This window comes from Coturnix japonica, chromosome 2, assembly GCF_054131305.1.
Source record: "Coturnix japonica strain WE chromosome 2, WE-NBRP24, whole genome shotgun sequence".
Classification (NCBI taxonomy): Eukaryota; Metazoa; Chordata; class Aves; order Galliformes; family Phasianidae; genus Coturnix; species Coturnix japonica.
Genome location: NC_140664.1, coordinates 100,474,465 through 100,496,260, shown reverse-complemented (window position 1 = coordinate 100,496,260; position 21,796 = coordinate 100,474,465). Strand labels below are relative to the sequence as shown.

Here is a 21,796-nt window from a genome sequence, read left to right as displayed (position 1 = left end):
TGAACTGCACATGTACAGTCTCTCCTAGCTAGACACTCTGTATAGATAGATACATTTATTTTACATATACAAACCCTTTATGTCAGATTCTGTCTTATCCTCTATGACTACAAAGGCTGTTGACATGTTACAGTCTATAAACTGCCAGTTGGTTTCCTTTGCACATTATAAACTGAGTATTCACAAGCAGGCAAACACAACGTAAGTGCAGATGCTTCTGCAGTGTGACATGGATGCAGCCATTGTTATAGGCATGAAGTAACTCAAATACTGGGGAAAAGAAGAAAAGTGAATGGAAAGCCATAAAAACAGTGTTGTGGTTGGTGCTCCTCTGAACAGTCTCATTGAATATCCTGTATTTTCATTGTAGGTAATGTTTTACCAGCAGCAACTCCTCCTTTAATGGGAGGGAAGTTTGCAAAGCCTCTGGAACAAAGCACAGAGGGACTAGGCCAGTAGGTCCAGCTTATCGCTGTGGCTTTCAGGCAGGTCTGAAGCTGCACGCACCACTTTGCAGCCCTCCTGCTGTATTCCTGTCACATTTGAAATTCCCACGGAGTGTAGGAAGGCACAAAAGGTAAGGTGGACAGTTTTGGCCGCCGCTATACAGAATGACATAAAACTATTAGTGTTTAAAGGAGGCTATGGAGAGGGGGAAGGTTCTGGAAGGTGGGGTGTATGAGGAGCAGTATTCAAGGACCATCTCCTCCAAGCCCAGAAGCAGTGCATTCAGACAAAAAGGAAGGAGCAGGCAAGAATGCCTCTGTGGATCAGCAAGGAGCTCCTGAACTTACATAAGCTCAAAAAGAAAGCCTATGGGGAGTGGAAGCAGGAACAGGTTACCTATGAGGACTACAAGGAAGCTGTCTGAGCAGAGAGGGATCAAGTTAGGAAAGCTAAAACCCATGCAGAATTAAATCTAGCCAGGGACATAAAGGGGAACAAGAAATTCTACTGGTAAATCAGTAATAAAAGGAAGGTCAAGGGAGAATGTGGGCCCTCTCAGAAAGGAAACTGGAGGCCTGGTCATGAAGGATATGGAGAAAACTCAGGTACTCTGTGTCATCTTTGACCCGGTCTTCATCATCAAGTGCTCTAGACACACTACCCAGGTTGCAGAAAGCAGTGGTTAGAACTTGGAGAAGGAAGATCTGCCTGCTGTAAGTGAAGATCAGGTTCAAGACCATATAGAGAACCTGACAGTGCACAAGTCCTTGGGATCTGATGAGATTCATCCACAAGTTCTGAGGGAACTGGCAGATGAAGTTGCCAAGCTGCTATCCATCGTATTTGAAAGGTCATGGCATCTGGTGAAGTTCCCACTGATTAGAAAAGGGGAAACATAACACCCATTTTCAAGAAGGGAAAAAAAGGAAGATCCAAGGAGCTACAGGCCAGTCAGTCTCCCCTCTGTGCCTGGCAAGATCATGGGGAAGATCCTCCTGACGGCTCTACTAGGGCACATTAAAAATAGAGAAGAGGTGATTGGTGGTAACCAGCATGGTTTCACCAAGGGCAAGTCATGCCTGACAAACTTGGTGGCCTTTTATGATGAAGTTACAGCCTCAGTGAAGAAAGGAAGAGCAACTGACATCATCTACCTGGACTTGTGTGAAGCATTTGACACTGCCCTACATGACATCCTGGTTGCCAAACTGGAGAAAAATGGATTTGACCACTTGTTGGATAAGGAACTGGCTGGATGGTCGCACTCGGAGAGTTGCAGTCAGCAGCTCAGTGTCCAAGTGGAGATCAGTGATGAGTGGAGTTCCTCTGGGATTGATGTTGGGATCAGTGTTATTTAACATCTTTGTAGGTGATATGGACAAGTTTGCAGACAACACCAAGCTGAGTGGTGCAGTTGACACACCAGAGGGAAGGGACGACATCCACAGGGACATGGACAGGCTTGAGAGGTGGGCCCATGCCAACCTCGTGAAGTACAAGGCCAATTGCAAGATCCTGAACCTGGGTCGGGGCAATCCCAAGCGCAGATACAGGTAGCTACAGGGCATCAAATGTCTTCAGAGCAGCCCTGAGAAGCATTTGGGAGTGCTGGTTGATGAAAGATTCAACACGAGCCAGCAACCCAGCAGCCCAACCGTATCCTGTGATTCTCACGGGTCCCTTCCGATTTGGGGTATTCAGTGATTCAGTGATTCAGTGCTGCTTCAGCGGTTCGCTCAGCCTTTTCAAACTGCCTCCCTAACCCCCGGACCACTCCTTTCCGCGCTCCAGCGGGGCCGTGCCGTAGCCCTGCCTCCCACCTCCCTCCGCCGCAGCCCCTCGCTGACAGACACACTGTCGCTGCCGCAGCCGGGCCCCTCCCGTCCAGCCGCCCCCCGCTTTGTGCGCGGCCCGCGGGAGCTCCGCCTGCGGCGGCGGCGGGGCCGGGCGGCGCTGTGTGCCCGCCGCTCCGCTCCGTGCCCGCGGCTGAGGCCAGCAGCCGGCGGCTCCCGGCTGGAGCAGCAAGGGAAGGAGCTCCGTTCCCTCGGCTCTCCGATTCTCCGGATGAAATGCTGTGTGAAGTGGCAGCTGCCCGGCGGGTCTCCCTGCTGGCTTAAAGACGCTGCGTTTTAGATGTGTCCTTCTGCATCCCTCCGGCGGACGTGAATAAGCGGTATAGCAGGTAGGCGCGCACCGGGAATCGCCAGCGGTGGTTTCCACTCTTCGTGGCTGGGCGGGAGCGGGGAGGAGAGGTGACATTCGCATCGATCGGTGCAGGAAAAGCCGCACATCGCTGTTAGGAAACCGGGTACGTTAAAGCAGGAGCCGCAAGGTGCTTGCCGAGCCCCAGTGCTTGTGCTGGGATATATATCGGCGATACGGAGCCAAAGGCACGGACTGCTCCAAGGCGTGAGGAGCGGAGCCTGTGCCGTGCATGCTGTGTTTCAAGAAGGCTGCGTGAAGGACGGCATCCTTCCTTGCACAGCTCGGGAACACGGCCGTAGGAAAGGCTGTGTGTGATGCTGTGCTAGGCAGCACCTTGCAGCCGGCGCTTTGCAAGCGAGAGCCTCCGTGTTTCATTCGAATTGTAGGAGGGACCCACGGTCTGCTTCAGGATAATGTGTTAAAGCTTGCATAGAGAGGAAGGGTCAGAGGAGAGGTGGGACTGCTGTGTGTTAAGGATCGAACAGACTTCACCGGGAAAGAAATGGGAAGGGGATTGAATCGCCCTGTGAACAAATGGCTGGTGCTGGTGCAGCTCAACTACGAGACAGATGATCTAACAGAAAATCCCGTTTGTAACTACAGAAAGCTTCCGTCTCTATGGCGGGAGTTCTTTCTATGGAAAAAGCCACTAATCAGAGCAAATAGGATCAGTCTGCCTTTATCCTATTGGTAATGTAATGTTTAAAAATGCTCCTTCTGCTGCTTCAGGCGCTAAATCGGTGATGGGAATGTGCTGCTGCTGAGTGGTTCTATCATGTCACAGCCGGCTTCTCCTGGGGGGAAGACGAGGGGAAGAGTGAGCTTAAGGAATGCAGTTCGAAAAGCAAAGCAAAACAAATCATACTGTAATGTTTTCCTAGTGCTCTGGAGCAGTGCTTCTGGAAAGCAACTGTTCAAAGCTATGTAAAGTTCCAACCCTTACATTTGTAAAGTGACAGAACCAGATCAGCCGCAGGAACAGACAGCAATATGGTAACAGGGATACCACCTGGATCTGAAGACAGTATAAAACTGTACTTAAACACTGTGTTAACCAAAACAAAATCAGCACATGCAAGCTATTGGGTGTTGCCTACTTTGCTGTTGTCCCAGTGTGACTTTGTGTGTCTACTTTCCAGTTTATTGTAGGTCCTAATGGAGTAACCTCTGCAGGGGCAATTAAATAATTACAAGTTTATACTACCAGTTCTGATTGTGGTGGACCATGCTAATGAGCTGTGTGACCACCAACTATTCGTTTTAAAGATATTCTTTATTTCTGAGGGACTGGAAACAGCAAAACAGTAGAAATACCCTTAATCCTATTAAGACTGATGGGATTTCCTCTACCCTTGTAAACTGATGTTCACTTAATGAATGCCAGATATGGAATAGGTTGATCATGAGTCTTTCGCTAGAGAGATGAAAGAGAAAAGAAGGCAGTTGTAAGTGTTACAATGGGAGAGTTGCCATTATACAGCTGTATGTAGGATCTGCAGGTAGAACGGCATACCGCAGAATAAAATACAACTCAAGCTTATTAGTGACAAAGCCTTTTCTTTCTGCTAATAAGACTGACGTGCCAATATTGTGCTAAAATAGCTGCAATAACGTGCATATATTAAAGACATTTTATGTATTGACACAGCACGCCTCAAGAAGTTTGAAAACACTGGGCAATCTCTCCTCTGCTGGCAGCAGGAGGCAATATTGCTAAGTGCCTGTGCTGTAGTGTCTGCTCTGGTGCTGCCTTCCCTCAGAGGTTGTGCCAGGGCTGAATTTTGCCTTAGCAGATAAGCTGAATCAGCAGGCAACACATTGCCTCACAGCCTGCAGCTGCCCATGGCAAGAGTTGAGCTAAGCCAGGTCCCTTGGTGGCGTGCAACAGGCCTCAGCTGCATCAACAAAGGCTAACAAACTTATTCTCCAAACCATCTCATTGCAGGCAAAATAAGTTCTTCTGTGAAGATTAACTTAGCTTAGGGTTTTTCACCACACTATAAAATGAATGTGTCATTTGTCAGGTAAATAGAGGCAGCTAATATATACATAAATTCCATTGTAGGTACTTGCAAATTACATATTCTGGTCAGATCCATGTAAAAAATCTTCTACTTAATTGTTTCATCATGACATCCTTGTTTGTGAAATATATTAACTGGTATATCTGGCCAAATTCACTAAACAATTAAATGAATTAGTAAACATGAAATGTATTAATATTGTAGTTTTTGCTATCAAGGCTTATCCTGTGGTAAAGCATCACTGAAGACAACGTGATGTTGGCAACATCTCTCCACTGACTTAGAGGGTGGGAATTTGGCTGCAATACTTAACAGTTAGTTTACTAAGTACAAATTGGGGTGAACCAAAAACTATCATTGTCATTACCTGAATTGCACTGCAGGAAATCATGAGACAAGATAATTACAATGGTCTGGCTACAAATAATTCAAGTGGGGGCATAATGCTGGCCACAATTAATGTACAAATTAAGTTTTTGAAGTTGCAGTTATGTTTTAAAGTTAAAATCCACCCCCAAAAAAGTTTTGTAGCTGAATCTCTTGACTGAAAACTAATAGTAATGGTAATGGAAGCAGAAAAAGTGGAAAGTACAGAGAGAAATGAAGGCAACTGGAGCCAGTATGCTGCCTACAGCAGGCTGGATTCCTTCAGCCTTGTTACAGTGCTGTTGGAATATGACCACAGACATAAATCTCCAGGTGTTCTTATGCATGGTAATGGTGACGGGATTTAGTTTGTTCTGAAACCATGAGCACTGACATAGGTACTTGGCACTAGTGAGGCCACACCTTGAGTGTTGTGTTCGGTTTTGGGCTCCTCACCACAAGAAGGACATTGAGGTCCTGGAGCGTGTGCAGAGATGGGCAACAAAGCTCTGAGGGGTCTGGAGCACAGGTCTTATGAGGAGCGGCTGAGGGAGCTGGGATTGTTCATTCTGGAGAATAAGAGGCTCAAAGGAGACCTGATTGCTCTCTACAGCTGCCTGAAAGGAGGCTGTGGCTATGTAAGGGTCAACCTCTTTTCCCAGGTAGCAGTGATAGGACAAGAGGGAATGGCATCAATTTGCTCCAGGAGAGGTTGAGGTTGGATATTAGGAAACATTTCTTCTCAGAAACAGCAGCAAGGCAGTGGCATAGGTTGCTCAGGGAGGTGGTGGAGTCACCAACCCTGGAGGTATACAAGAAATGTGTGGATGTGGCACTGAAGGACATGGTCAGTGGTGTGATGGGGATGGGTTGGTGGTTGGACTGGGTGATCTTGGAGGTCTTTTCCAGCCTTAATGATTCTGTGAATTAGAAAGTATGTGTGAGCTTTATTCTGAATTGGTTACATATACTTCTGTGGCACTTGAAACACTACTTTTCATCAGTATTTTCATTGTCATAATGACGGCATGTTTGTTATACTTTTAATTAAGAAGCTTGGCTGAGCAGCTTGTGTTGCTTTACTAAGCTTTCTCTGCTAAGGGAAGCTTTACTGGGAGGTGCCTTCAAGTAAAGTATCACAGTGCTTCCAAACAGCAAGAAGCCTTTTGTGACAAAGCCCAACTATAGTGTTTGTTGTGGAAGACATGGAAGAAATGGTGAATGTAACAGTCACCTAAAGGATCACTGGCATTCAGATTGCAACCTAGAGGTAGTCCTCTGCCCAGAGTGAATCAGGACTATGTTTATGAGTCCTTTGCTATGGTCCAAAAATGGAAGCAATACAGTAAGGCTGATTGTGGGATTTAATAATACATTCACTTGTGCACATTTTTGCATACAATTCTTTCAAGATTGAAAGTATACAGCTATTTTGGGAATTCTTTGTATATGGGAAGTAGTTGCAACTTAGTCTCTATCATCACTGGCCCAGACCAACACTGACTGCAGATAAATTAGTTAAAAACAGTGGAGTGGGACTTGTGTGTCCTTTATGTACCTTGCCTGTTCACTTTCTACCTTCTGGAAGTGAAAACACTCCCAAGACACACAAAATAGAGGCTTTACCTGATCAGTGGTGTTCCTGTTTGAAGACTTAAGAGAGGTGACCAATATTATATGCATCAGGTTGTTAAAGCAATGTTTTTTAGCATGTTCTGCAACAATTTTCAAATTAGAGAGTTTTAGATAGAATATTTGTGCACACAGGCACACATAGAAAAATTGAAACCTGCTTTTCATGTGGTAAGACTTTTGAGAGGTAGATCTAACATCTGCAAGTGGAGCCAAGAGCAATGCAGTCACTTTTTTCTCCTTTGATTCCTGTGTAGATTAACAGTGTAACTGCTATCAGCTAACCAACTGAAAAAGCTAACCAAGTTGAAAATCTTCTCTAACAGTCCCTTTTGCTTCAGATTCTGAGCAAATAGCTAAAGGCATGTCATGTAGCAGGATGCTTGTAGACACTCGAGGCATCTTGTTAGTCAACCTGGGCATTACTTTGTGTAATGTTTATCCTTACAGGGGACAAACTGTTAAGTATTAACACAGTATTATATACAAACAATACACCCAAGTTTTGAATCCAAATAATATTATAGCATTCTTTTTATAGTGGCAGACTAAAATCTATTGATTTTTCTGTTTCCATCAGCAAAAGCTGATGAGCAGAGCCTATGCTTTCGGATAATTAATCTTCCTGAACAACCAAGAAAAAAAACATTCTAAATGTCTTTTCACAAACTCTTTATCATGTCAGCTGCAGTTGGCTCATTCTTCTTCCTTCTGCAGTGTGTAGGCATCTCATCTCTCTCCCTACAGTCACACAGTTGGCATGTTTGCATACACGAGGTATTTGTGCTGTAGGAATTTGCCACACGACAATCCCTTGACTTTTTTTTAACTTCAGTCAGTTTGTTAGTAGTGGTGTGCAGTGATACGCCCTCAGAGCAATCTCTGCCTGCATCCAGGCATGTACCAAGGTGTACATTTTTTTGTATTTCTTATTCTATTGCCTCTTCCTCATAAGCCAAATGATCTGCCCCATGGTTTAAGCATATGTGATGCCTTCATTGGTCCCACTGATGGCCGCTGCTGTGTTTGATCAGAAAAGCCATTCCTTGGTTTTCAGAACACCTTTTGGTTGGATGCTCAAATTTAAATACATGCTGTGCAGCTGTAGATGCATTTAAAGAATCTCCCTGTGATTCCCTATGTATTTCTATAAAAGAAATTCCCCGTTGCTGAAACTTTTGAGCAGTGTTTATAGTCATTTTTTGAAGGAGTTTCTAAACTAGTAGCATTCCTACTCCTGAGCTAGGATTTGGATTTAACTTTTCTCTTTTACAAGAACCAGCCTTTAACAGCAAAATTCAGAAGTAAATTGTCAATTCAGCATCACGAGTGTTTGAAATTAATAAGGTAAAAGCATGTTCTCAAACATACGGTATGCCCACATGGCACATGTCTTCCTGAAAAAGAAATCCAATGAAAGAATCTCTTTATTTATTTATCTTCCAAATAAATAAATAAATAAATCAGTGATGTATTGAAACACTGGTTTGTAAGCCATTGTGCTGAAAGCTCTTGAGAACAATAGAAGGCATGTGGCACAGTACCATATGTATTAAAGTTGAGTGCTGTGTAGAATGAGATGGATAAAAGTCTTGGAATAACTTACCCACTTCTTTAAATTTACAGGTTGTACCAGTAAATTAAAAGTAAAATAACCAAGAAGCTGGAAGAGCTGCTGTTATCAGATAGGTCAGAACCAATGGACTGTATGGATATAACTATGTTTGAAGGCATCTGCACTTCTCATTACAAGGTAAAGCAATAAAGTTTTTTTCTTCTGGTTTCTCCTCAGTGTAGCACAGCTATCTCTGTGGTGGCTTTTCCCAAGGTGGCAGATGAAGTGCTCTCAGAAGCTTGTTCAGTCTAGAGGCCCACTGCTAATAACTATTGCAGTGGAAATGCTAAGCCATGGCTTGAACCAGTGATCGAGCACCTGGTGGGAAGACAGAGCCAACACAGGGAGCTCAGGCGCAAACAATGTACCTGAGTGACTGGAAGGGGGTGGAGGATCCAACCCTTCCCAGACCTCATTTGAGGGTTGGCAGTGGAGGGAAGGGTATCTCACTGGAAATTCTCACATACTTGTAGCCTTCTGAAGGTAAGCAGCTTCTTTCTTTTATTTCTGTGCTTACGGCTGTTGTATTTGAGCAAATATTTGTTTGCTGCAGCCTAGGCCCCTGCTGATCTGTTGTCACTGCTGCACTTTCCATTGTGTTCCATCTGTTGGTCTACAATAAGTGCATGGCTGGACAATAATCAAACTAGGGGAGATGTAAATTTCCAAGAGTCGGTGAGAAACGTGAACTCTCAGAACCTTTATAATTCAAGCTTTATTGTGAAGTGTCTGCTAAGGTAACTCTACAGGTTGTCTGGCTTTAGGCTGTGCTAATAAGCCTTTCCCCTCTTCAGCTGTGTACTTGCACAAAAAAGAGCAGTTACAACTGATACTAGCTGGAGTCTGCTTTGCAGGGAGGATTTCCAACCAAAGTCTGTGTGGTATTCCATTTTCACCAGCTTGTGTTTGATAATAAAGGAACAATTTCTGCTGTTGAAATGCACTGCTATTGCTTCTCCTTTGTACAGAAATAATGGCCAGCAGTTTCCTGTGTTACCTGCTATTTATCACAAGCATGTTGTGTGCTCTTTCCGTTCTTCTGGAAAAACTAAATTATGGAGTTCCTCTTCTTAAGATGGAGAAGGAAACAGGTGACGTCATGATGTGCTACAAAGTAGGAAATGATCTCTTATATACTGAAGTAACAGGGACGGAATGTGTGAAGTATTTAGAAAATGTGAAGATAAGCATCAGCAAATAAAACTTGAAAGGAAAAAACACATTTAAGCTCTTGAGTGCTTGGGACATTCCAGTAAGTTTCCGTAACTGTTGTTATGGTGGAATGCATGTAGAAAGACCACAAAAACCTGCGTGCACTGTTCTAGACAGTAGATCATTTTCTGTTTAATTTTCCCTTCCATAAACTTGTGTGAAACCTGCTGTCCACATACAAGTGTTAAGTAGAATCCCTATTGCTACCAACTATTGTTCAGCTCAACAGGTGTGCATTCTGCTCTGGCCTGTGTTTTCTTGTTCTTCACACCTGAACGTAGTGAAATCCCAAGCTTTAGCCCAAATCCTTAGTATAATGGGAGTCAAGGAAGGGAGAGTGATGGCTTTGATTCTGCATACACAATATGGTGGTACTGTTTTGTGTTAGCACCTTGTTCACTTTAACCACGCACTTGCTGAATAGGACCTCTAAAGTTTTATGGCTTCTGGCATGGGAAGGAGACCAGCCTTAGATAGGGCCTCTGGCAGTTGTGTGACACGTAATCCTTCCAAATAGGATTTTCATTCCTGCAGCAGCCATTCTGGGAATGGAGAATGAATGCGGGGAGTGGAATTCAGCTTACACAGACATAGCTCAAGTTCAGCCATTCAGAACACAAGCCAGTGACAGACAGAGCTGCACATAAATTGACTCCTTTCTGAAAAGAGCTGGTTCTAGCAGCTCAGAAAAAAAGTACAGGGTCGGAATGTCTTGCAGTGTCTTAGTTAACATGGATTTATTGGCACTTATTCACAGCAAAAAGTGTTGTTACAGCCCCAGAGTTGCTTTGTTAGCTTTCATTTGCTGGCGGCTGTCATCCCTGTGGTAGTTGTAGCTGGAGTGCGAGCTCGTGATCCACACTTCTGTGTGCAGACTGCACCTTTATTTAGAACTTCATTGCTCTTTCAATGCTGTCTGCTCTCTGCTTCAAAGCAACTGAGATAGTCTACTACAGTAACTCTGTTTTTTGGATCATAGGCTGTGGGATAGAATAAATAGCTGGAGGTAACAGTGTCTTCAGTTGTTTGAGGACTCAAGGTCCAACTTTTTCTGTATTGTCATTCATTTGTGAGTAACTCATTGTAGCTTTTAGGTGGTTGTTTCGGTGGTGGGTTTGTGTTGGTTTTGGATGAAAATACTGAAACATAATTTGAGGAGGTATGACAATGGATTTCCTTCTGCTTTATACTCAACTCAGTTATTTTAATAATAACAGATTATGCAGGTTTCAGTTAATTTGTTTCAGCAAAGTATTAAATTAAAACCTCTTTGGAAGAGCACCTGAAAACTTACAGGAAATCATATGAGAATTCAAACTGAATAAAAATTTCCTTCAGCTCATGAAATATTTTATAGTTCTTACGTGACTTAGCCCTATCTTTCTCCTTTCTGGTACAATAAGTTTCATGTTCCTGTACTTCACTTTTAATGTTGGTACTGAGGGACTCCAGGCACTGACAGGCCATCAGTTGTACCAGTTACTGTTCCAGGCTCAGCACTATTTGCAAATTCTCCTTTCTACCAAGAGTATCTGATCTGGGAGATGACAAAGACTGGAAGAGTACAGGCAGACCCAGGAGTATAAGAGATAGAGACACTTTTCATTAGCATGGTGAGCAATGGCTTCACGTTGTTTCAAGGCACATGTTTATGTGTGTGAGTCTAGAGACTTGAAGTGAATGTATTTTAAGATGCTGGACAATCAAAGCATTTTGTCTGTCTAACTTGGGAAAGATCCTAAAGTTGTCAATAGTGTTACTGTAGTATTTGCCATGAGCTGTTTTGATTTGAATAAGAGCAATTAGGTATACGCTGTCTTAGAAATGGAAGCTGCTTCTTGGCAGTGGGTGGAAGCTTTGCCTTTTGTAAGTGTGGGTGACATACAGTGTGTTTGCTCTGCAGTGTGATTTGTCCTGACACTTGCTGGCACAGTAAGTTCTCAGTAACTGCAGTGACACTTTCCCTGTGTGACATAACTCAACTTTTTAGTAATACTTAAACATGAATTGAGAGTTGTCAAACTGTCTTCTCTAATTTTAACCCTTGTGATCCTTTTCCCCAGTGGTAAGTTCCGCTTTGTAATGTTTCCCTGTGCTTCCTAAAGTAAAAAAATGAGATAGCACCTACTAATTCCCGTGAAGTTGTTTTGTTTTTACTATTGCTATACAGGAGCATTCTGGAAGTCATAGATTCATCTGTTAAATCCTGAAGGACTGTGCTTCAGAAGTTAACTCTAGCAAAGCAGGCATTTTAATACAGAATTATTTAATTATTTTATTATTTAAAATATTTTATTTTATTATTTTATTATTTAATACAGAACCAGCTTGCAATTGGGAGTTTTTGTACTTACAACCATTAATTACCACTGACATTGAACTCTAGTAACAAGATATAAAAATCCATTGCAAGGAAAATGCTGTGGAGTTAGAACAGAGCCTTCACAATCAAAGCAAATGTTGTTTCCTTGTTTTAATGTGGGTCACTGAGTGGGGTTTTTTAAAACCTTTCTCTCTAGCTTTTCTTCAAGGAGCCTCTGTCTCTTCACTAAAGTTATGCTTAAACACTTGTTGCTGCTTAGTCATCCACTCAAGTAGCATATGACGCACTGCAGTGGTTTTTCCACCTGGTCCTCAGGACCTCTAGGCTTGTTTGATAACATTCTGTTCATGCTGATCCCACCAACTATACAAAATTCCATCCAGTGGATGATTTGCCCCTCTTCATTACCATTCCGAACAGTAAGCGATAATGTCTGCATTGGGGTGGTAGTGTGCTGCTAAATATTGTATAGGTAGAAGACTTTTGGGTGCAGTTAAATGCATTAAAGTGTGGTTAAAAATTCATTGGATAAGCAGAGGTTTGGCATTATGACTCCTTGTTTGGTAGCTGGTACAAAAGTATACTGGTATGCTTAGTAGAACCAGACTTAAAAACATGGTGTGGAAGTGTAGTGGAAATGCAAGTTGTGGCTTGAACCACTGATTGAGCACCTGGTAGGAAAGTGGGGCCAACCCAGGGGAGCTGGGGTGCAGTCAGTGCACCTGAGTGACTAGAATCCTGGATCCACCCCTTCCCAGACCTCATTTAAGGGCTGGTAGTGGAGGCAAGGGGATATTATAGGTAATCCCTGCGTATCTTTTCTTTGTTTCTGTGCCCACGGCTGTTTTATTTGAGCAAATTCTCACTTGCTGCAGCCTAGAACCATGATGCTCTGCTGTTATTGCCGTGCTTCCCATCACATTACAGAAGGTACATTTTCTGTAATGTTAACCTAAGAGGGTCAGTAAGATCTAGGGAAAAGAAGTGGATACTTGAGTATACAGGATGCGTAGAGCTGCCTTTATTTTCTTGCCAAATACAGAAACAAAAGCTGGGGATGTCAGCTACTTTTAGATGTCTATTTGTTTGTTCTCAAGCTCCTCACAGCCTGTAATGAATCATAGCCTTGAGAACAACTTCATATAAACGGTGTGAGGTAGGGAAATGCCCTTCTTCCATTCCCTTATGTAGATGGTCACAGAATTCACCCTTGGATCATGCAAAGCAGAGAACTAAATTCCACTTCTAAATCTAAGCATCAGGCTCGACTGTTCACTCTGTGCTCTTAGTCCACTGGACTGAGCTTTCTGCAGAAGGAATAGGCCATCCTACCCCTACTGTCAAACAGACTAAGGGATCAGTCTGCTGAATTATAACTGTGTGTTTCTAGGTCAGATTTAAAGCATCGAAAGGTTGTGCTCTGTTTCAATTATTTGCTGCTCAGAAAGAGAACCGAAAATAGCAAGTGGAGTACAGGAAACTTGTGAAATTCAGGGGAGGCTCAGCCTTAGAGAGAGATCAGCTTGCAAGAAATAGGACAAAATGAACTTTTCAACTCCAGTGGTCTGTAAAGGTGTGGTTGCTGTGATGCTGAGATAGCACAGCAAAGTGATGCTAAAGAGGTCCTTGTAAATAAAGATACTCTTACTGGAATGAAGTCAGTACAGAAAACGTTACAAATGGTTTACAGCATGACTTGTGTATTTATTTCTGTATCTGTGCAGTGAGGTTCCTTCAAGTGCATTTTTAGAAGTTCTTTTTGCGGTGTATCCTTCTCTTTTGTTGCTGTTCTTGTAATTTGATTTGTCCTTTATTCATCTGTTCATGTATCAATGAATGATTTAAGTTATATATAAATTGCCTAAAAAAACCCAGCTTTTGTAAAAGCAAATGCATTTTTTCTTGTAGACGTTTTCCTCCAGTGTTTAGTGTGGAAGCAGCCATGCTAAAAAGTCATAAGAATGCTCATTAATTGGATAGCAAAAGCACTATTATTCATGCTTTCACAAGCGAAGCCAGTGTATTCTTTGCACTTAGTTTGGAGAAGCTGGGAGCTGTGGAGAGCCAGCTGACTGCTAAATCCAAGCGCTTAAGAAGTGGAGAGATAATGTATCTTCTTAATGTTCTGTAAAAGCATGTGTTTATACACTTGCACTTCAGTGTGAGATCTTGATTTAAGCTGATGGCGTCTTTCAAAATGTGTATTAAAAGGCATGGGTAAAACAGTTTGCTATGTAAGAAAAGAGAATGGTGGTTACTGTTTGTCTCCCATTCTAGTCAAATAAAGATGGTCTGTGTATGGTCTTACTGACAAGATCTGAGTTGATCTTGATTGTTTTGTCTATCTGTGGGTGTAGCTGAATCACTTAAGTTACCAGTCTTTCATTTGGCTAAATGGAGTAATAGCAGTAGCTTCAATTTTCCTTTGGGATGGAAATGAGGGGAAATACATGCTGTTATTCAAAATCTACGTTGCTAAAAATGCAAAGTACTTTTATTACAAGACTTTAGTCAAGTATGAACAATACAGTTTGCTGGCCACTCTGCTCAGGCATCCAATTGAACTGTTGAACAAATACTTATTCTTGCATTGAGGTTCCTTTTTGTTAAATCATTGTTTTTAATTCCCACTTTCTTGGATAACTATTCCAGATGTTATCTGGTGCCTTTCTGAAAGTGATAGGAGAAGTGGAAGCCCAAAGAGGTTGAGTATTTCAAAGGGTTGTACTGCTTGTTTGTTAAGCTACATGCACTGCTAGCTTTCCCTGTTTTGTCAAATGTTATGCTTGTTTGGTAACTTTCTTTTATGCTGCCTGGGTGTCTTTGTTTGTTGTTGTTTTTTTTTTTTTTGTTTACTCTTTAATCTCTTAACTATGAAAAATCTGTAAATAAGATTGACTTTAGATGGTCACCATATATAATTCTGTGACTTGCTTCACTAGCTTTTAATCTGTTGTTTTGATAGTTGAGGTCACATTTTACAAAAAAAAAAATAAAAAAATAATAGTACACATAAAAATTTATCCTCAGAGCTGTTATCTGAACTGAAGGATGCTCTTTTGGATCACCCCAAGCTTTATTAATTTGCAGTTGTTGCTTCCTCTTTTCAGTTGTGATCTTCATCTCCTTGAATGGAATCCCTCTTCAAGTGGTGCTATCTTAGGTACTGGAATTATCCTGCACTGTCAGCTTGACTTCCTGATTCTGCCACACAGCCTCTTGGCTTTCAGAGTGGTGGTTGTCAGTACCAATTAGCAGGAACCACCTCACACCTCTTACTTTGGTCCTTCCTTGGCAGTCTGTTAGTGTATTCAGTTTCTCAGTAGTAACTTACCTTTTTCTGCATTTTTCAAAGTCTACATGCCTTAATTTTCCAGTTTTGAGGGATTTGGTGTCTTTCTCTCCTCCCCTTAGGCTGTTGAAATTCTTCCTTCATCTTAGTGCACCTTTCGAGGTTAATTTTAGCTGTCTGCTTACTAATGATCAATCTGCTTTTATCCAGCTTTGGGCTAAGTGGAATCTGCTCTCTTTCTCTCCTGGGACATTGCCATCCCTTGAACTTTAGTTCTGTGGAGAGCTACTCTGCTTCTCAGTCACATACACACTCAGATCGAACTTATTTTGTGTTAGTAGTTAGCGTGTTGTTTCAGCTCATTTCAGATCAAATAGATTTGCTAGATGTCTCTTAATCTATAAGGAAATTAAGTTTACGTTCCTGTTCTCTTCTGGCTTACTAGGCATGTATGTGCTGTCTCACAGCTTCACTTCTATGCATATATATGAAAATACAGCTTTGTGTTCTGCAACTGCACTTCTGCATGAATTCCCTGCGTTTTGTTTTGGTTTTTTTTGTTTGTTTTTTTTTGTTTGTTTGTTTTGCAGGGTATCTCTTAGGAGGTTCTAGCCTGTTTCAACCAGCCGCTTTCCTAATTTAGTATTATTTCATTTGTGGCATTATTTGCATTCAAGTGGCATGCTACATAACTTCCAGGTCTTGAGGAGTGAAGGGAATTCATTGCTGAGGCTGCATCTTGAGTATTGTGTTCAATTTTGGTCCCGTCACTGCAAGAAAGGCATCAAGGCCCTGGTGTGTGCCTAGGGGTGGGTAATGAAGCTGTGAGGGGTTAGGAGCAGCTGAGGGGATCAGGTTTATTTAGTCTCAAGAAAAAGGAGGCTCACTGTAGACCTTATTGTTCTCTATAACTGCACAAAAGAAGGTTATGGCAAGGTGCAAGTCAGTCTTTTCTTCCAGATAGGAGAGGGAGGGTAAGAGGGAGTGGACTCAGTTTTGTACTGGAAGGTTCAGGTTGGACTCCAGTTAAAATTACTTCTTCAAAAGTGTGATGAGGTAGTGGAACAGGGAGCTGGTGAAGTCATCATCCCTGGAAGTGTTAAGGAAATGTTTAGATGTTGGGCTGAGGGCTATGGTTTAGTGGGAAATATTGGTGATAGGTGTGCAGTTGGACTGGATGATCTTTTAGGTCTTTTCCGATCTTGGTGATTCTATGATCACTGTTCATAGATCAGTACCTGCAGTCCAGGGTGAGGCTGCAGCTGATGAAATGGATGAGGAAAGCCATGAGGGTGGAAGAACCGACTGATGAGGCATATTCTGCCACTCAGCACAAGTAGCATAGACTCTTTGTGTAATCTCAGGTCCTGAAATCTGACACAGATAACTATCCTGAGGGGATATTTGAAAACTGTAATTAAGAAGTTTTTTTTGTTTTTTGTTTTTTTTTTTAATATTAGGAGAGTATAACTCAATGAAACATTGCAGAGAGGGTAGCTGGGAAACACTTCCACAGATACCTTTCAATGTTTTTATCTCCAGTTCTACTGAATTGCCTTCTCATATGAAATATCTGAATTAAGGCAAATACTAAACTCCCTTGTAAGAAAGGGATCACTTGCTATTTTTGTTCAAAGCACCAGTGATGGTGCTCTGCAGCTGTACTATGCTGCCTTGCAGTGATGCAGCAAACTCGTCAGGGGCTCTCTGTGTATTCTGTGTTAATGAACCTTCATAGTGCCCACCTGAGGCAACATCTTATGCATGCAAGGTAGTGCTCCATGAGCTGTTATGCTGCAATTAGTGTGGCTGTTCGAGAGCAGAAGTGTGGTATCTGAAAAAGATGGAAGTGAGCCCAGTCTCATACCCAACTCCCAAGGCCTTAGCACTATGACAGCAGTAGTGCCAGGAATAGAAATTGGGAGTCTCAGTTCCTGGGAGCATGACTTCATCCCTGGGCAGATTTCTTCCCTTAGCAGCTTCTATCTGGCTTAACCCACTTCTTTTTTTTTTTTTTTTTTTCCTCCCTACCTTTTTAGCAGCGAAACAGTTTCACAGTAAGTTAGTCTTTAAATGAAACGTAATTGCAATCAAATCTCTTTTTTGAGGGCTGATGTTGGTGTGGGTTTGTTTGTTTTTCGAAGTTAGATACTGCAGGAATCATATGGAACTACAGAGTCTATAGTGACTCTATGGCAAGAAACAGTGACATTTAAGCACTTTTTTCTTTAAATAGAATGCCATTACCAGTCTGCAAGGCAAGTTCATTTTTGCATGATTGGAAATCTTCAACAAATACATAGCTGCTTTTATTTACCCTTCTCTACTCGCATAAATGCTAAAAGCCAAGGTTCTCATTTTTTAGAGATCCTCTCCCAACACTAATCTAAAATCTGTGGGGGCTATCGTGTAAAGTCTAGTACAGGCATTGAGGTTTTATGGTACTGTATTAAAAGTGCACCTAAGAATGTGAAATACAGTCACTGAAGGATTGCTGAAGCTGATCTGATCACTGGCGCTTACTGCCCATGGCTGACAGCTGAGTAATTGTGTAAATAGGTAAAGGTCAGAGTTAATATACTGCTTTACATACTGTCCCTTTCCAAGTACAGAGACAAGCTGCGTAGGTGAGGACTGTTTGGGTCTTGTATGCAGTAAGACGAGGAAAATAAGGAAACCTGCGCAGCAGCAGTGCCCTTTATACATCAGGAGTAGTTGCCTGATAACTGTTACCAAATAAATGGATACTCACTGCTTTGCTGCAACATTTCTAACATCTGAAATAAAGTGCTGACCACAAATACCATTTAGTAACAGAAAACTGATTTGATGCCATGCTAGTGGATGGATATGGGCAAGAACTATTACAAAGATATGGGATCTTTGCACAAATGCCTGCTTGTTTCTGGGATGTGTCCTTTGGCTGAATTTATTTCCCCTTTTGTGTTTTGAACTTTTATTTATTATTATTATTATTATTATTATTATTATTATTATTATTATTATTATTATTATTATTATTATTATTATTATTTTGAGTGGTGTGGAGGTATCAGTTCAGAGAAATTCTTACAGGCACTTTATCCCATTTATGGAGCTTTTTCTGCTGGGCTGATGATCTGGTGCTTATTTAGTACAAGGAAATGTTGAGTAATTGAGGCCTCTGTCTTGACTGCAGAAAACAGACTACATCAAAAAGCATACAGGACCTTCTATGAAACCAACAGTAATCTTCCCATTGACTTAGTGGTTGAAATGTGTAATTATTTTCAGTGTTTTGGACAGAGCGGGCCTCATTAATGGGACAAAGATTAGATGGCAAGAAAGCAGTTAGAGACCTTGCGGTCTTGTAGTGACCCTATAGAACACTTAGGTAAGTAAGACTTTTGTCAGACTTAATATCAGTTCTTTGCTCCAAAATACTGATACCTGCAACTATGGGTGAGGTCCCTGTAAAAATAGGAAGTGATACAGATGTTAATTGTCAAAGTAAAGCAGATATCTTGTTTCACTTTTGGAACTATTTGAGTAAATGTGGGTCAGATCCTCCCTCTCCTATTTTCTTATGAGCCATTGTGACAGTTTTTGGCACTGTGTTATTAGTCATCATAGTTTTAATTACAATTTTTTAGTGCAGCTTCTCTGGTTATAAATAATCTCTCAGTAATTATAGTGTTACTTTCTGTACTATACATTGTTTAACACATCTGAGAATTATTCTTCACCCAAACATGGAGTTTCTTCATTCTGCAGTACAGGAGTGTTGTTATGTTACAAAACTGTAAGTCTTGTGAGGAGTACTAGCCATTGATTCTGGTTTCACCTTTGTATTTAAAAGGCTGACATAGAATGGTCTACTTGAGTTTTAAAAGGGGGGGAAGAACACTAATAACATTAGGGATGAATTGTGAATGTTATTCTTCTCCACAGCTTATTTTTCCTCTAGTCTTGTCTTAATGGAAGGAAAAATTCAACTATTAATGTTTTCATTCTCTCTCTTTTTTTTTTTTTTTTCATTCCCAGTTAAGATAGCTATTGCATATGGAATACTAACTTCAGGGTTTCAGAAAAGTCTAGTAAGATAATAAACTACCTTCAAAGTCATGGGCAACTTTCTGATATTCTTGTGTTGGGATCATGCCATTTCACAGCTATGTACTTAAGTCAGAGTCCTCTCAGTTTCTCAAGGTATTGCACCAGGTGAATATGGGCCAGCTTACTATTTGGTGTGAACAGGAGTATCAGGATCTGGTCTCAAATGAGTTCATTGTTCTGATCTGTTAAATGGAATACCAGTCATTTCAGGTCTTCTCCTTTTAATTAATGATTACAGTGTATTTATACTTTCAATTCATGTAATTCAACAGCGGGTGATGAAAAAGATCATAGATAAGTTGGCTTATTGCAGTGCTGAAGCAGGATTGCTCCTGTTGTAATATTTTTTCCCTTGTTTTTCTCAGTATACCTTTGAGTGACTTGGAAGACAGATTGCACGTAATTTCCTTTTTCTAATTATGGATCAGATTCTTCAATGAGTTTTGGTAGCAGGTTCATTCTTTGCAGTAAGCAGATCATCAGTGTAGAGTGACTTAGACTGACCAAGATGAATCTGTGTATTTCTTATGATGATGAAACAGTCTATAAACTTTCATGGCTAGATGGTGCAACTGGAAGAGAAAGCACAACCCATTTTCTTACAAGTGTCAGAAAAAGCTTCTTGATCAGTAACCATGTGATGACACAACCCGTATCTTGCTGCAGGAGAGTAGAACCTACCAAACAGGTAAATGCACGTTTCGTGTTATTTAAAGACTAACAGAGCTTTACTTGCAAAGGGAAAACATTTGCTTGACTGGAAGACTCCTGCCTGAATTTACGAAGACTTCCCTTTTCAAACTGACATTGCTTTCCCCCTTTATGGCTATGTGGAGTATTTTTAGGTGCTTTATTTAAGCAATTGTGTTTAGGACTTGGCAGTAAATGTGACAAATTTGGTGGTGAGTAGATTTTCTGCCAGAAGTTGTGGATTCAATCTCTTATTAGGGAGGTGGCAGTGTTCCAAACCATAATTACTAAACTCATTGTAATGCAGAGAGACAGGTAGGTTACCTAAGAAATGATCTCTAGTATGAGCCCTTCCCCTTTTTATAACTCATAAATACATGGACAAGTCTAGTCCTATGAAGACTTTATAATTCAGGTAAAACTTTTTTTCTTTCCAGCAGTCCATCAACTTCAGTTTTTAATTAATCCAGCCATGTCCAACCTGTGGCCTGGGGGCCACATGCAACATGGCACAGCTCATACTGCAGCCCTCCAATAAAATAAAGCCACAGTGAGGCATTCAGTTCAAAGTAAAATTTGATCAGGTTTCTTTACCAGACCTTTATAAGCCTTATCTTACCAGAAACACCCCTCGCTTCACAATCATGCCTTATTTGTGGTATTGCTGTTTGGCTGTATGTGTGTTTGTCACCAGTTGTTTTTGAAGATGAAGCACAGGAAGAGTAATGTTTTTGTCAGAAGCCTCTGACAAGAGCTTCAAGAGCTCACATAGAATTGCAGCCGCCGCTGTGAAACCAGACTGTATCAGTGTGTCCTAGACAAAGTCAGATATCCCACTTGTGTTTGTTGCTTTTTTGTTTTAACTTATTTCTGTATTTTTTTTTGTTTTGTTCTGTTAGTTGCATACTTCGAGTATACGAATGTATTTGTCTCCCAAGGCAATTCTTCTTCATTGCAATCCAGATGAGCCAAAAGGTTGGACACCCATGCAGTCTGGGCCCTAAGGTAAAACTAGACAACTTAAAAGTGGACTAAGAAGCAGCTTGCCCAGCCTGAGCATCCTTCCTGGTGAAGAGCCCCCTATGGGCTGCTGGTACTGGATGTGACCCTTCTGCACACGATGTGCTGGAAGTTCCAAGTTTGTAGGTCATTTGAGCAATTCCACAGGCTGACATATTTCCAGCACCTGTGAATGCTCTCTGCAAAGAGAAACTTCCAAACATGAATTGGGCTGTAATCAATTGACCTTTTCTGCATTGCAAGGAGAGTTGTGAGCTGGTGTGGCATTGAGAACTTAAGGTCATCTGTGGGCACTGGGAGTAATGAGACACACCGATTGCAGCAGAACCTCTATGGTACGTTGGGTTGCCTTTAGTTACCCCATCATCAGGAATGTTTTTTGCTTATGAGTTTCTGCAGTTCATTTGGGTTTGAGGAGCTCAGTTGGCAAAAAGAGCAGGGGCAGGTGGCCAAGTCTGCTTCAGCAGCACTTCTTCAGTTTTTCAGCCCTCTCTGCAAACGGAAAACAAGATCCGTGGGATTTTATTCCATGAGGATCAGCCATGAGACAATGCTTAATGGGGGTGCTCTTTGCTGACTGCTCAAGGCATTGCACTTTGCCACTGCCATTGTCTGAATGTGATGCTCATTCTTATTCACAGTAGTACTGTAAGCAAAGTTATACCATGGGTTGTTTCTAGCTAATTGATGTGTTATTTAGGAAAATAACTCCAGAAAATAACACCAGAATGATTATTTATTCATTTTAAATCATGGAGAAAAGGCATTTTATACTGAGGTCTGCTGCCTCTGCTGTACTGCTCATTACTCAAAAGAATGATATGGGATTTCTTCTTTCTGAATTCTAGCATCTGTGATGTTAATGTTACTGCATT

The 21,796-nt window shown here is 41.6% G+C and overlaps 1 protein-coding gene across 2 annotated transcripts in view; it reads left to right on the top strand.

The window, feature by feature from the left end:
• Nucleotides 1-2,359: 2,359 nt before the first annotated feature.
• The window catches only part of TMEM108 (transmembrane protein 108), a 141,942-nt gene continuing 122,505 nt past the window's right edge, over nt 2,360-21,796 (top strand). The window contains exons 1-2 of one of the 2 annotated variants that reach the window (XM_015854067.3): nt 2,360-2,629; nt 8,301-8,427. The gene's annotated coding sequence lies outside the window, so the exon portion shown is untranslated. Of the gene's footprint in view, nt 2,630-8,300; nt 8,428-8,752; nt 8,773-21,796 lie in introns of those variants that run through there. The other variant, XM_085538238.1, reaches the window with a different exon arrangement.